Source organism: Anolis carolinensis, chromosome 2 (assembly GCF_035594765.1).
Source record: "Anolis carolinensis isolate JA03-04 chromosome 2, rAnoCar3.1.pri, whole genome shotgun sequence".
NCBI lineage: Eukaryota > Metazoa > Chordata > Lepidosauria > Squamata > Dactyloidae > Anolis > Anolis carolinensis.
This window is the reverse complement of record NC_085842.1, coordinates 293,438,493-293,452,123: the sequence shown is the minus strand read 5'-3', so window position 1 is coordinate 293,452,123 and position 13,631 is coordinate 293,438,493.

Genomic DNA, 13,631 nt, shown 5'->3' with positions numbered 1-13,631 from the left:
AGGAGCACTCGTTTAGCAGAAAAAGCCAGCGTTAATTAGGATGGTTCCCTTGAGAGTTTTCAGGGAAGACTGCATCTGGCAAAGTTGTTGTCTTGGGTCATTTTCCCTTGGGAAAGAGCTCGGACACCTGGCTGAGGAGGAGAGCAAAGTCCCATAAAAGTTCTGGGCACCAAATAGATCTTGCGGTGTTCAACGTGTCAGTTGAGGGATTCACATCGACTCTAGTTCTGCAGCGCGCTACTCTTGAGTAGACCGGCTGCCTCTCGTCTTCCTGTCAAGCCTGGACAGCGATTCAGCTTTACCACGACTAACTTTGCCTTGCTTTGCTTCCTAGCCTCGGATTGAGCCCTGGAACTCTGGACAGATCTTGCCTTAATTCCCCACTCAAACAGCCTACAGGTTTGAGTGTGTTTCGGTTAATGGATTTAAAACTTTGAACTCTAATACTGGACATCTGCTTACATATTACTGGACTATATTTGACCTTTCCTGAAAGGTCTACTGCTGGACTATATACTCTGCTTATTTTTTATTGCCTCCTTTATTTCCTTAATAAAGATATTAGATTGTTTATTGGCCTTTGTGTCTGATTCCCAGTGCTCACGCTGCCTGAGGTGTCACAGCGGAGAGCACAGAAAAATATTTGGATTAAATAAATCAAACAACAGAGACAACTGGTAATAATAATAATAATAATAATAATTTTATTTTTGTATCCCGCCTCCATCTCCCTGAGGGGACTTGGGGCGGCTTACAAATACAAAATGAACATACGATAACATGTTCAGGTACCAAAAACCCGCGAATGATTTTTTTAAAAAAAAGAAAAGAAAAGAAAAATGACACAAAATAAAATAACTGATAAACTGATGAGATTGCAAAGGATAGGATTGGTAGAGGAAGGCTGCTAGGAATTTGGTTGGTGGTGTTTTGCTGGTACAATTTTTATGAATACAAATAATAATAATAATTTATAATAATTTATTTCCTAATGGAGCTTGGAGTTAGAGTAGAGAAAGACTAATCATTTGGCAGAACACTAGGTTAGTCCAATTTCTAAGATGATTGGGTTGTGGGAATGAATCCCAGGTGGAAGGGAGGTTGAGTAATGACCAAGAAGTAATTTTTGACCATCCTTATAATAGTGTCCCCATGTGGAAGGCATGTTTCCTTTCCATATTCTGACTAGAGTTAAGGTGACCATGAAAACCGGCTGTATCATGCCAATTTCAATTTAATAATTGAATTTTAAATTTGTATTGCTCTCTCTTTATAAGCTACAGCATTGGTTGTTTTTTATTTGTATTTATTTTTGCATTGAAATTATATATTTATTTATACTTAGTGATTTCACAGACTTCACTGATATTTTCTCACAAGGTGGTATGCATTACTGTGACTGAGGAAATTGTAATTCACACATGGGAATATCCTCTGCTTTATGCTGCTTCTGTAACATCTTGCAGTTAGTTCAGTTGTTTCCAGTCAATTATTGCAAATAACACAGGATTTAAAGGTGTTTAACACTTACAAAGAGAGCCAATGTGGTGCAGTGGTTTGAATATTCGACTAAGATTTTGAGAGCTAGAGTTGAAAATTTTGTTCAACCAAGGGAATCCTTGGGCAAGTTACACTCTCTCAGCCTAAGAGGAAGATAATGCCAGACCTCACCTGCCTGCCCACATAATCTTGCCGTCTATACACTGTTTTTCCTTGGAGAAAAAAAATATCCAAATCAATAGGAATCAAAGCTGGCTACCTTCTATTAATTTGATCATGCCTAGAAGCGCCCTGCAAAATGTGATCTAGCCAGATGTGCATAGCCCACCAGCTGCACAGCATAGGGTCTGGCCTGTAGGTATTTTACACCTGGGTCCTTCTTTGTGCAGTCCTGAGGAAGTAGAACAGGAAGGAGGTGAGGGTTTCCACAATTGAACGGGGATTTTAATCTTCTTTTGGAATTCAAGTCCAACAGTCAGACCACCACCTTATGCTGTCTTTACAACAGTATATTCACAATGGCTGGAATCCAGTTGGTGCACTATGCTAGCAGTTGCATTTTTACTAGACATACAAAAAGCATTGCTCCAAGCAAGCTATTTCTCCAATGCCTGCCTGCCTGCCTTTCCTTCTTTCTTCCCTTCCTTCCTTCCTTCCTTCCTTCCTTCCTTCCTTCCTTCCTTCCTTCCTTCCTTCCTTCCTTCCTTCCTTCCTTCCTTCCTTCCTTCCTTCCTTCCTTCCTTCCTTCCTGGCAGAGGTACTCACAGTGTTTCTCCTCCTGCTGCCAGATCTAATGCTAATGTAGTCATGGCAGTTTAGTAGACTTCAGTAGGACTCATTTTATGTAAACAAATTTATGTTTACAAAGTGTGATTTATTACAAAGTCGTTGTATTTATAGTTGTGTATTGTTGTTTATATGAGGCACTTGGAGTGAGCCGCCCCAAGTCCCTTTGGGAAGATGGTGGTGGGGTATAAATAAAGATGATGATGATGATGATGATGATGATGATGATGATGATGATGATCAAATGAGTAGCTGTTCTACTTGCTGTTAGGTAAAAACCTGCCGATCTCATTATACATGTTTCTTGGAATCCTTGGATCTAGTTATGAGACTGTTCTCCTTCTCTGCACATCCCTACATTGAGTTGTTGGGATTTTTTAAAAATAATAATTTTAATGCATCACCTTTAATGCATAAACCCCTCCCCCTTAACTAACCTATTTGTATGCAGTTTTACAATGAACACATTTTTATCTGTGTGCAGACAGTCCCCAAGTTATGAACAAGATAGGTTTCTGTAGGTCTATTCTTAAGCTGAATTTGCTTGTAAGTTGGAACAGGTACATTTTTAAGTGTAATTCCAGATAGATAGACAGACAGACAGATAGATAGATAAGTTTTGGATAGCATAGTGGTATTTGTTTTGCTGTCCTGTCTGTGCCCCTGTTCAGAAGATTTCACCTGTCCCTGTGAGAATTGGCTTTTCAAAAATTTGGCTTGTTTTGGAAACAGGAATTGGCAATAAAGCTTGAGTGGAGACACCTTTTCCCCATGATAATTCTTTCAGAAATGAATTTCACTTCCTAGGGATAGATTTCTCTCACTTCCTGTTGTCTCACTCCTTTCTTAACAATGAGTCATTTGTAACTCAAATGTTTTAACTCAGGGACTGCCTGTACATTAATCAAACATATACCTGATTTTGCACAATTTGTAAATACATCGAAGACCTCAGTAAGGATTTTTGAGGCATTGTGTGGTTCATTCCACTGTGAGCCATTGGAGGTATCACAATGGGGTTTTTTCCCCCATTGGGTATGGAAATTAACTGAATAGTTTTTTTTTCCAGCTTGCCCTATTAGCCAAATATTTCAAGCAACACTCATACAGTTCTGCCAAATAATATTGTCATTATGTTCCTGCTAGGGAGAATTAAGAAACAGATAATTTGTGGTTTGTTAATTAATCCTGATATATTAATCTATATAAAATTCCCAATGCAGACTGCCTTCTCATGCACCCAGAACACATTCCTCCAGGTTCTGCTAACCTTTATTGAGAGAAGGATTCACCATGTCTCACAAAATGCATATATAATCCATGATAACAATGCCTTCTTAGCTTTAAAGCAGATTAACCATACCAAATCCACATATCGCATTTATATGGATTAGCTAAAACTTGCTCAAATAAAAGGAAGACAACATTTTGGGTTTTATATATTCTATAGGAAAGTTAGCAAGAGGAAAAGGAAGTAATCAAGTTTTAGTAATGAAATATAATCAATATTACTGCCACAAAGAGTAACCCAGGCCCAAGTTTTCTGGCAACCAAGATAATCAGAGATATACTGCCACCAAAAGTAATCTTGTCAGACAATTTAACCTTTGGAAATGCACAAATGTGTCAATTAAAGAGACACATAAAAACCTAATCAATTTTTTAAAAGCAAAAACAAACCAGCCTCCAAGAATGCCTGTGAATCCTTCTGGAAGCAATAGCCTCAGAGATTCACTTAGAACAGTGGTTCTCAGCCTGTGGGTCCCCAGACGTTTTGGTCTTCAACTCCCCAAAACCCTAACAGCTGATAAACTGGCTGGGATTTCTGGGAGTTGTAGGCCAAAAAACATCTGGGGACCCCAGGCTGAGAACCACTGACTTAGAAAAACTAGAACTTGGTGAAGATTTTAGCATGCCAAAAGTTCTTTTGCTATTTTTCAAAAATAGCTTGTTAAATAAAAAACCAAACATCAATGACTTCCCTAATTTTGTTACATAAAACTGAAACAAAATTTTAGACTTCTTGAAAATGATCCCGCTTATATAATGGATGGTTTATTTATTTGCAAGATATTGAAATTGTACTAGGAGAGCATGTTTTATTTGATACCCATTGATTAGTCACAAAGCATCAGTACTTGTATCTCCTAGCAAACTAAATAGAAGTAAAGTCATGCATGTTATGACCAGAAGGAATGAATTTTAGAGGCATCTATAGCAGGTTGGCCAAAATCCTGCATGGACAGGCGAATCATAATGTTTCATCATGGCAGAATTATATACTATTTTCTCTTCCAAGATGCTCACATTGATCAATTTGCTTTCTTTTCTTTCTGTAAGAACTTTAAAAATTGCAAAATTAAGGAACGGGATCATGAGCACCTGAGATGCAATTAGAGTTTGATGCATAAAACGCATTCATATTTGCTTAAAAAGTTGGCAACTGCCACTTGGAACAAGGCTCTGTTTCAGAAAACATCTATCAATGCCTTTTTTCAAAGCTACATGATCTTTAGTGAATACCAAAGGGGAAAGGAGTAGCACGATGAGCCTGTTGCAAATGGAGGAATATAAACCAGGTAATTTCTTAAAAGCAAGTGAAAAGAATTGCCTTATTTTCTTCTCTGATGAAGTTATGAAATTGCTTCAGAATAATTCCTGCTATTTCCAGGGCTGGGTGGTATGAGACAATTAAAGTTCTTTATTTACTTATTTATTTTTCAATCATAATGATTTGATAATGTGTCAGACCCAGAAAACACCACTTAGAGTCACTATAAGTCCAAAATGGCTTGAAAGCATGCAACAACTAAATATTTTCTGAGCTAAGCAGAGGAGTCATTGAATATATCTTTAAATTACCTATGTCTTTGTATTTATACTTGTGTATTGTTGTTTATATGCGGCACTTGGAGTGCTGCTGTGAGCTGCCCTGAGTCCCTTAGGGAAGATGGTGGGGGGTAGAAATAAAGATTTATTATTATTTATAATATGACCAAGAAACGTTTTTATGTGCTCTTTTATTTGCTTTGCAATCTAGTTATTGCCAACTTTCAGGGAACATATACACTCCCAAACTACACATATTGAATTCAAGTCCTTTCTCCTAGATTACAGCCTCACAGAGTTCTTGCAAATGGTATGCTTTGATATGGAAGAAATAAAGCACTGATTGTTAAAAAATTGAGGTCAGGAAGCTCATGATCAAATCAAAGATGTTTTAAAGATGTTTTATGATGTTTTTAAATTGTTGATTTTAGCCGGTTCTTGTAAGCCGCCCCGAGCCCTAGGGGAGTGGCGGCATATAAGTTTGAAAAATAAAATGAATAAATAAATAAATAAAATAAAGTGAATTGATTCAACCCAATGATGTGAATGATTTATACACAAATTACTGGTATCTTGTTCAGCGGATGTTTAGACCCCCAGAACTGTGGAAGGCCCAGAACCTCAACAGATTTAGACCTTTCAGTAAGGTCAGGATCTGTTGAGGTGTCACATTAATCTGGATAAAATTGGATTAATCTGGATATTCCAGTTTTCTCCAGATTAATCCAGGTTTACCTGTGGTGGATTATCGCGCCTCGTAGAAGGGCCCCGAGTAATCCACAAAGATGCCAAATACTCAGAGTATAATCAAGAGGGAAAACCAAATGTCCATTCCAGGGCTGAGAGCCAATTACCATTAATATCCAAAAAGCAGGGTTAAGTCCACAATTCCAAAGCCAATGTCCAAGATCAGTACAGATCCAGAGAGCATGAGAATTCAATGGTCCAAGGTCTTGGCTCAAACACTGATGTTGCAGCCAGCAATCAGATAACAAACTCCAGTCTCTTGAATCCTACTTTCACAGGTGTTACCTGTTGCTCACCCTCTTCTCAGCTAACCTCAACCATCTTCTCTGTTGAGCTCTTTCTTTCCTTAACTCCACAAGTGGGAACATTAAACTCCTCTTCAGCCTGCTCAGCAGAAGTCCCTTACATTTGGTAGTCATTCCTTCCACAGATGTTCCTTTTGTGGTTGATGGTGTTACTGTTCTTTGCGAGGCTCTAGCTCCACAGCTAAGCCAACCCTCATCCATGCGATCCATCACGCCATTCAAGCCAAGTAATGGGGTAGATTCATCTTACATTAGTCCACAGACTAAAATCATATCATCTAACTTTAGGCATCTGAAAACATACCATTCTTCCATCCCATCTTATGCTCTCTGCCACCACCCCCTATATCACCAACCACCATTGCTCAAGAGAGAAGGAAGAACAAAAACATTCCCTTTCTCAATCAGAAAGAAAATGGGACTGGTGGCATAAAATCAGAACTTAGAAATGTGAATAATCACAAGCTTCAGAGAGACAATCAGCCAGCAGGGCAATCTGTGGGTAATGTACAATTAGGGTAAGTACAATTTTTTATATAAGAGGCTCTGGTTTTTCTCCTCATTGTTAAAAAACAAACTGTGTATATCAGACCACTGGAGGTATATTTGAATATTTTTTGCTTAAATTAGATAGTACATTTTGAGCTTTGGGCAGGAATACTATTTTAAAAGCTATATTTTCCTTTGGTTTATTAAGCACCCAGGTGAGCTTGCTGTTGCAGATGCAACCCACGCTGGCCTCTTTTCTCTATCTGTCCCAAGAAGACTCTTTAGCTGTTCTTCCCAAGGTGTTAACAATTTAATATGTCATCCTGCAACTGAGAGAAACATGATGCAATGTCATTTTGCTGCTAAATGGAATAATAATAGTAATAAAATCAAATAAAAAATCTCCCATAGCTATAAAATTTCATTTCAAACCTAGTTATGCGTGTTAAGAGAAGCCAATGTAATTTCCTCTAGGGAAAGAGCAGAAATGGTTTTGCACGTTCCTGACCTGTTTTGTCATTTACAAAACTGGCACTAAATTCTTACACAAGGTGCATTCATTTGCCAGAGTGGGCATAGAATTCAGAAACTTGGCAGCCTGTCAGAGGACAGCAGCGATGGGCCTACTTTTTTTTGGGTTAGTGCCAATCTTTTCAGGTCTAAAAGTAAAGTTCTCAAAGATGCTCTCCTTTTTAATGCATACTTTGCTCTTGTAGTACAAACCCATGGTGCTGTGTGTGCATGTGCTGAAATAGGTACACTTTTTCAGTTTGGGGCCAGCTACTTTACATTTAAAAATAAGTTGGGCACTTCTACAGTTTAGAATTAATGCAGTTTGATGCCATGTGAACCCCCATGATTCAATGTTCCATTATCATGGAATGTTTAGTTTGGTGAGGCACCAGCACTTTTTGGCAGAGAAGGCTGAAGACAGTAAAACTGCAATTCCAATAATTCCATAACATTGCGCCATGGCAGTTAACCAGATGTCAAACTGCATTAACTCTGTAGTGTACATGCAACCAAAGACATCCTTTCTCTTTCTGAGATGCTTTGATCTTCAGTTACAGAACCAATGAAACACAAATGATTATTTTCTCTTTGTGTACGCTTAACCATGTTGTCCACTATATTACTGGACAACATGGTTAAGCATACCAATAGTACAACTACATTTAACTAATTTGCAAATGCATCAAAGCTACTGACTTAGTTTGAAATAGCTCGTATAGCTGCCCACACTATATTTTCAGCCTGGAAATTAAAAACGGATTGCCCTTGCAATATTTGGCAGCTTAAGGTCAGCAGCCTAACAAGGGGTTTGGAGCAGAGCTGAACATGGTGAGAGTTGAATTCTTCCTTCTCTCTCCAGATGACTCTTGCTGCCTGATATCACTCAGCAGTAATATCTGGCCAAGATTTATTATCTTCTTAATCTTGTTTTTCTTTCATTTCTATTAATCCTACCTATATTCTATTTTCTGTATTATGGGTTTCAAGACTCACGAGGGGTTCTGCAAACATCCCAACACTCATAGATGAAAACTAAGTCACATAAGAGCATTGTCAAAGTGACAACATTTATTAATGAGGACGAACACTCAAACTAGGAGAAGCGACAGTAGTTTGCTTTTGCTTCAGTGAACTGGGAAGAGGCAGGTTACACACTCTTCTTTCCACTCCTCCCCCTCTAGAGTGGATTAAGTGCAAACTAGTTTTGCATGTTGAGCTCGGTCTGCAGCAACTGAGGAGGGGAGATGTGAGAGGAGAACAGAGAAATTTGAATATTTTAGAAGCAGGGATAAAAAATGATTAATTGAGACCATCTTTGGGTAGGTGAAAATTTCCATTGAAAATTATAAACTGAATTTAGGACCTCATCAGATGGGGCAATTTTAGCATCCTATGATGCTTCCATCCTGTTTTGGATGAAGCCCCATGTTGGCCATCACATGATGTCATGTGAGTTCTGGCAGAGCACCCACCCCCAACTGGGGTGGAAGAGTCCTTGGACATTTCTCTCCCAACGCGGGAACCTTCCTATGCTGTCCTCACCCATGTGTGATGGAAAAAGCATCACCATAAGGGAGCAGCATACAGGGCAACAGATTTGTCTGGCGGCGTAGCCAGGTGAAGTGAGTCACTTCACCTGGCCTTTTTGATGAGGTCGTATAACTTTTCCAGCTCTAGGAAATTGTGGGTTAATGTTTTGCTCTCCATATTCAGAGGTGATAAATAAATGAAGGAATGAAATAACTTGAGAAAGTACTATAGGGCATTTCATTTTTTAGCTGAACATTCATCTTCAGGCGCAACTCAATCAAAGTCTTCAAGATTTCAATGTTTGTTCTCTAATCAGATGTTTAAGAAAGAAAGTGATGGCACAATGGACATAGGAGACAAGTACAAGTTCTCCATAGCTAATGTTTCATTGTGCAGGATGTTGGCAACCATCTACTACAGTTCCAAAAAGGTATTTTTGCAGCTCTCAAAATTCTGGTGAAAAGTAGCACAAAAATTACATTTCCAAGCTCTATTTTTATTTTCAAGCTCTGTTTTATGTAAAGGCATGAAGTTCTTTTTAGTTTAGAAAATTTTAAGCTTACAGTTTCTCTTCCACAACCAACATTTTTCCCATTATCAATCCAATTTTAATATGAAAACACAAAACTATTAGAATGACAAACAACACAGCAGAAACCAGAAAACCTCAAGTCATCTATTGAAAGTATGAGAAAACACAAAACAAAATCATTTGGGACTGTTTCATGAAGAACAAATCCCGGTCAACTGAAGCCAATTATCCAGGTTTAATGTCCTGAATTGACAAAATTGGACAAATATCCAGGGATTGTAGAGTAAACAAGTTATATAAAATTTTCTGTCACTATAACCTTCTGTTGTTCCCATGAGCTGATATATGTTTGTTCAGCACTTAAGAAAGCATGCAAACTGTCTCCACTGAAAATTATATTGCACTGAGTTGTCATCATATAATATGAACTTTCTAGTGGTAATTCACAGATGCAAATTAATATGCTTCAATCTGCCCAAACAATCACATCAAATACCTAACATACCACAGAAGCCCCTTCATTACAACTCCATAGTGAAAGATCCCACCCCTGATGGTGACATGTTTAGTCATCATTTAACCAGATTTTGGGAGTATTTGACTTACAACTATGGCAGGTTTTACCATAGAAAATGTTGATTTTGATGTATTCAAGTGTAACCATGTTAGACATGTAGCAAAATGCAACAAAATTCAAAATACATCTAATTGGGGAATTATCCTGCATAAAATTCACACGTTGAGTACATCTACACTATACCATTAATGCAATTCGACCTCACATTAATTACTATGACTCAATCCTGTGGGAGCTTGGGATTTGTTGTTTGGTGAGCCACAGCACTCTATGGCAGAGAAGGCCTTTTAAAACTACAACTAGCATTGCCCAGAAGGTACTAGACTCTCCTTCTTTAAAGGTTGTTATACAGAGACTGGATGGCCATTTTTGGGAGTTGTTTAGTAATGTAAGCAATGCATGATAAGCATAGGTGAGCTGCAGTTTCTTATATGGCTATGATTCTGTGAGACTATGGTTTGCTTTCATTGGTTATTATAATACTGGTTGCTATTTCTTTTTCTTTCTTTTTTTTGTTGACATCCCAATAAATCCCCTATTTCGGTTCCTTCCACTCTCTGATGACTTGGTAACACAGATAAAATTATAACCCACACTCCACCCCCATGATTCTGGACCAGGACATGTGAAATGTTGCCTTCTTTCATCTATTCCAACACATCACACCATGGCAAATAAATGAGCCTGCTGTCTATGTTGTCCCCACCAAGATGAGATGGATGGACAGACACTTTCAGGAGTTAACTTGGGAATAACACTTGGGCTTTGGAACATTTTACCTGGGAAAATCTAGTTGAATGTCCTGTCTTTCTAGTTGCTACAACAAAGCAAAAATAACAATTATTTCAAATAATGCTTTTGTTTGGGATGCTGCTCTAAATTTTGAATATTTTTGTTGTTGGAAGATGTGGGGGGGTTTTGCTGCTGAAAAAAAAGCAAGCTGATGCTTTCTGCATTCCTCAGTTGTTTTAAGGAATTTTAGTCTGTTTTCACTGAGACTGACTTATTATGATGATCAGCCACCATAGAAACCATAGAGGGATGCAGCAGGCAGGCTGACTGGTTTAGAGCTTTTCTCAAAAGCCACTGGTGATCTAAATGTCCTATTTTCTGCTGGGGCAGAATAAAGCCTCCTACATTGTACCAGTAAGGAGAAAGAGCAGGGGAATGTGTTGTCTTTGACTACTGTTTAAGGGCAAGTTGTGGACTTCCTAATGCATTCTTTGGAAGCCTCAATCTGGTCAGCACCATATTTCACTTCCTGATGGTTGATGTAATCCTGTTTAGGCATCAAACTCCTTGCACAATTCCAGGAACTACAGTGGAATCCCTGTGTCTCTCTTCTGTGAATGAAGGTTCAGAATGATTTCAACTTTAAGGATCTGGAACTCTGCCACAAGTATATATTACTGGCCCCATTGATTAATCTGGTTAATCTGGGGCCAATCTGGAACATCATGCTCTGGACTGACCCTGGTTTAACTATGATGGCAGCCACATGTACCATGCCAAACTTGCTGCAGTGCTGCATTGGTGTCCAGAAGATCCAACTGTCAGAAGCTGCATTGGCCCCACTGTGCCATCTCCTTGTTTTTGAAGTTACTGCCACTTCTCCCTGCAAGAGCCCCATCTGTTGAGGTCATAATAGCAGCAATATTGGAGTAACTTATCCCCTTCCTTGTACTGATAGGCTCATTGAAAGGATGGTAGTGAGTATGTTGACACTGGTGAATTTGTAAACATCAGATTGGACCATAATCCAGTTGTCCAGATGCCCACAAAGCCCAAGGGTGCCCTTGAATTTTCTGCAAACTTGGGAGTGTCTCTGACTTTGCTTAGGGCCTTTAAATTAGTTTAAAGGCAAATGTTTTGGATAACTACTGGAGGTCTCAGTGCTTAATTTGGGGTAAGTACAGTGTTTAAAACTAATATAGAGAAGCTCTGAGTTACGATGTGACCTGGCATTTTAAAGCGATCCAGGGTCAACAGTTTTATCCATAAAATGGTTTTCCTCAAGGATAGATCAGAATCATTGCATTAATGAAGAATTTGTGGTTTTCATTTATGCTTTAGAGCAGGGGTCCCCAAACTTTTTAAGACGAGGGCCGGTCCACAATCCTTCAGACTGTTGAGGGGCCAAATTATCATTTGAAAAAAACAAAACAAAAAACGAATTCCTATGCATACTGCACATGTCTTATTTAACAACAACAACAACAACAAAAGAACAATACAATATTTAAAAATGAAAACAATTGTAACCAACATAAACCTATTAGGATTTCAATGGAAAGTGTGGGCCTGCTACTGGCCAATGAGATAGTCAAGTTAATTAGGATTATTGTTGTTGTTGTGTGCCTTCAAGTCATGTCAGACTTTGGCCGAGCCTAAGTCTAAAATTAATTATTTATTTACTGCATTTATTTACTACATTTATATCCAACCTTTCTCACCCCGAAGGGGACTCAGAGCAGCTGTATGTACATATTATATATTATATTATTAGCATAACACAATATTAGCATTATATATTACTATATTGAACTATACCACTATACTATTATATAATATGTAATATATAACATATAATTAATATTATTATATGGTATTACTATTAGTATTATATTGTATAACATAAGATTATTATCAATATTATATGTATATACAATATATTATATTATTAAAACTTATATAAAAATATTATATTATAAAACTGAGGGCGGGGGCCAGGTAAATGACCTTGGAGGGCCGCATCCGGCCCCCGGGCCTTAGTTTGGGGACCCCTGCTTTAGAGCCTAGATTCTGTTTAAAGTACTGCTGTTTCTGAGAAAATTTACAGCCTCATGCTGAGAGAAGCCATTTGCTTCAAACACACACACACACAGCTGAAGGTTTAATCTTATTTTGATTTCAACCCAGCAGCAAAGTTTAATGCTCTATTAATATTTCAAACAGACTTTCAGTTGGTGTAATTCAGGCCGATACTGAGGTATTCTATGTAAATATTTACTCAGTCACATTGATGAATTAATAAATTCAAATGACACTGGATTAATTGCATATGTAATACATTCAAATGACTGGATTAATTGCAGATGTCTTTTTAAAAGCTGGTTGAAACAATCTGTTGATATTTCCTAATCAATTTTTTTCTGTTTGTATCTGCATAAACACCAGTGACCACTAATTCCTGTGCAGCAGCTGAATCAAGCTTCCCAATCTTGGACATATAAATAGTCCTGCTGGATCAGAGCAAAGGTGAAGCAAATCTAGCATTCTGTGAGCACAATGACATAGCCATATGCAGATGGAAAAGATCACTAGCAAGACATGATGGAAATAGCCCTCTTCCACCATTGTTACTGAGCGACTGATGTTTAGTAGTGAGCTGTTTCTGATACCAGAGATTATGTCGAGCAGGAGTAGACAGACAACCATATCAGTGGCAGACACCCATTTTGACTCCCTTGAACCTCTGGCCTAACACATGACTGAAACTAAAGTGATGTCACTTCACTTCCACTTACATAATTTGGCTTATTCTCAGCTGCTGCTTCTTTCTTATTTTTAAAAAAAGTTTTTGGGTGTGCTGGGTGGATGATAAACAAATCAGCTTCAATGCCTACCTCTCTGTTTCCAGGGAAAATTCAAAGTGCTCGTTATAAGCTTTGAAATCCTACATGATCTGAATACAGACTATCTTAAAAACTACATATCTCAGTATGAATCTTCCTGAGTCTTAGTATTTATTTATTTATTTATTTATGATATTTCTATCCTGCCTTTCTCCACCCCGAAGGGGACTGAATGTGGCTTTACATTA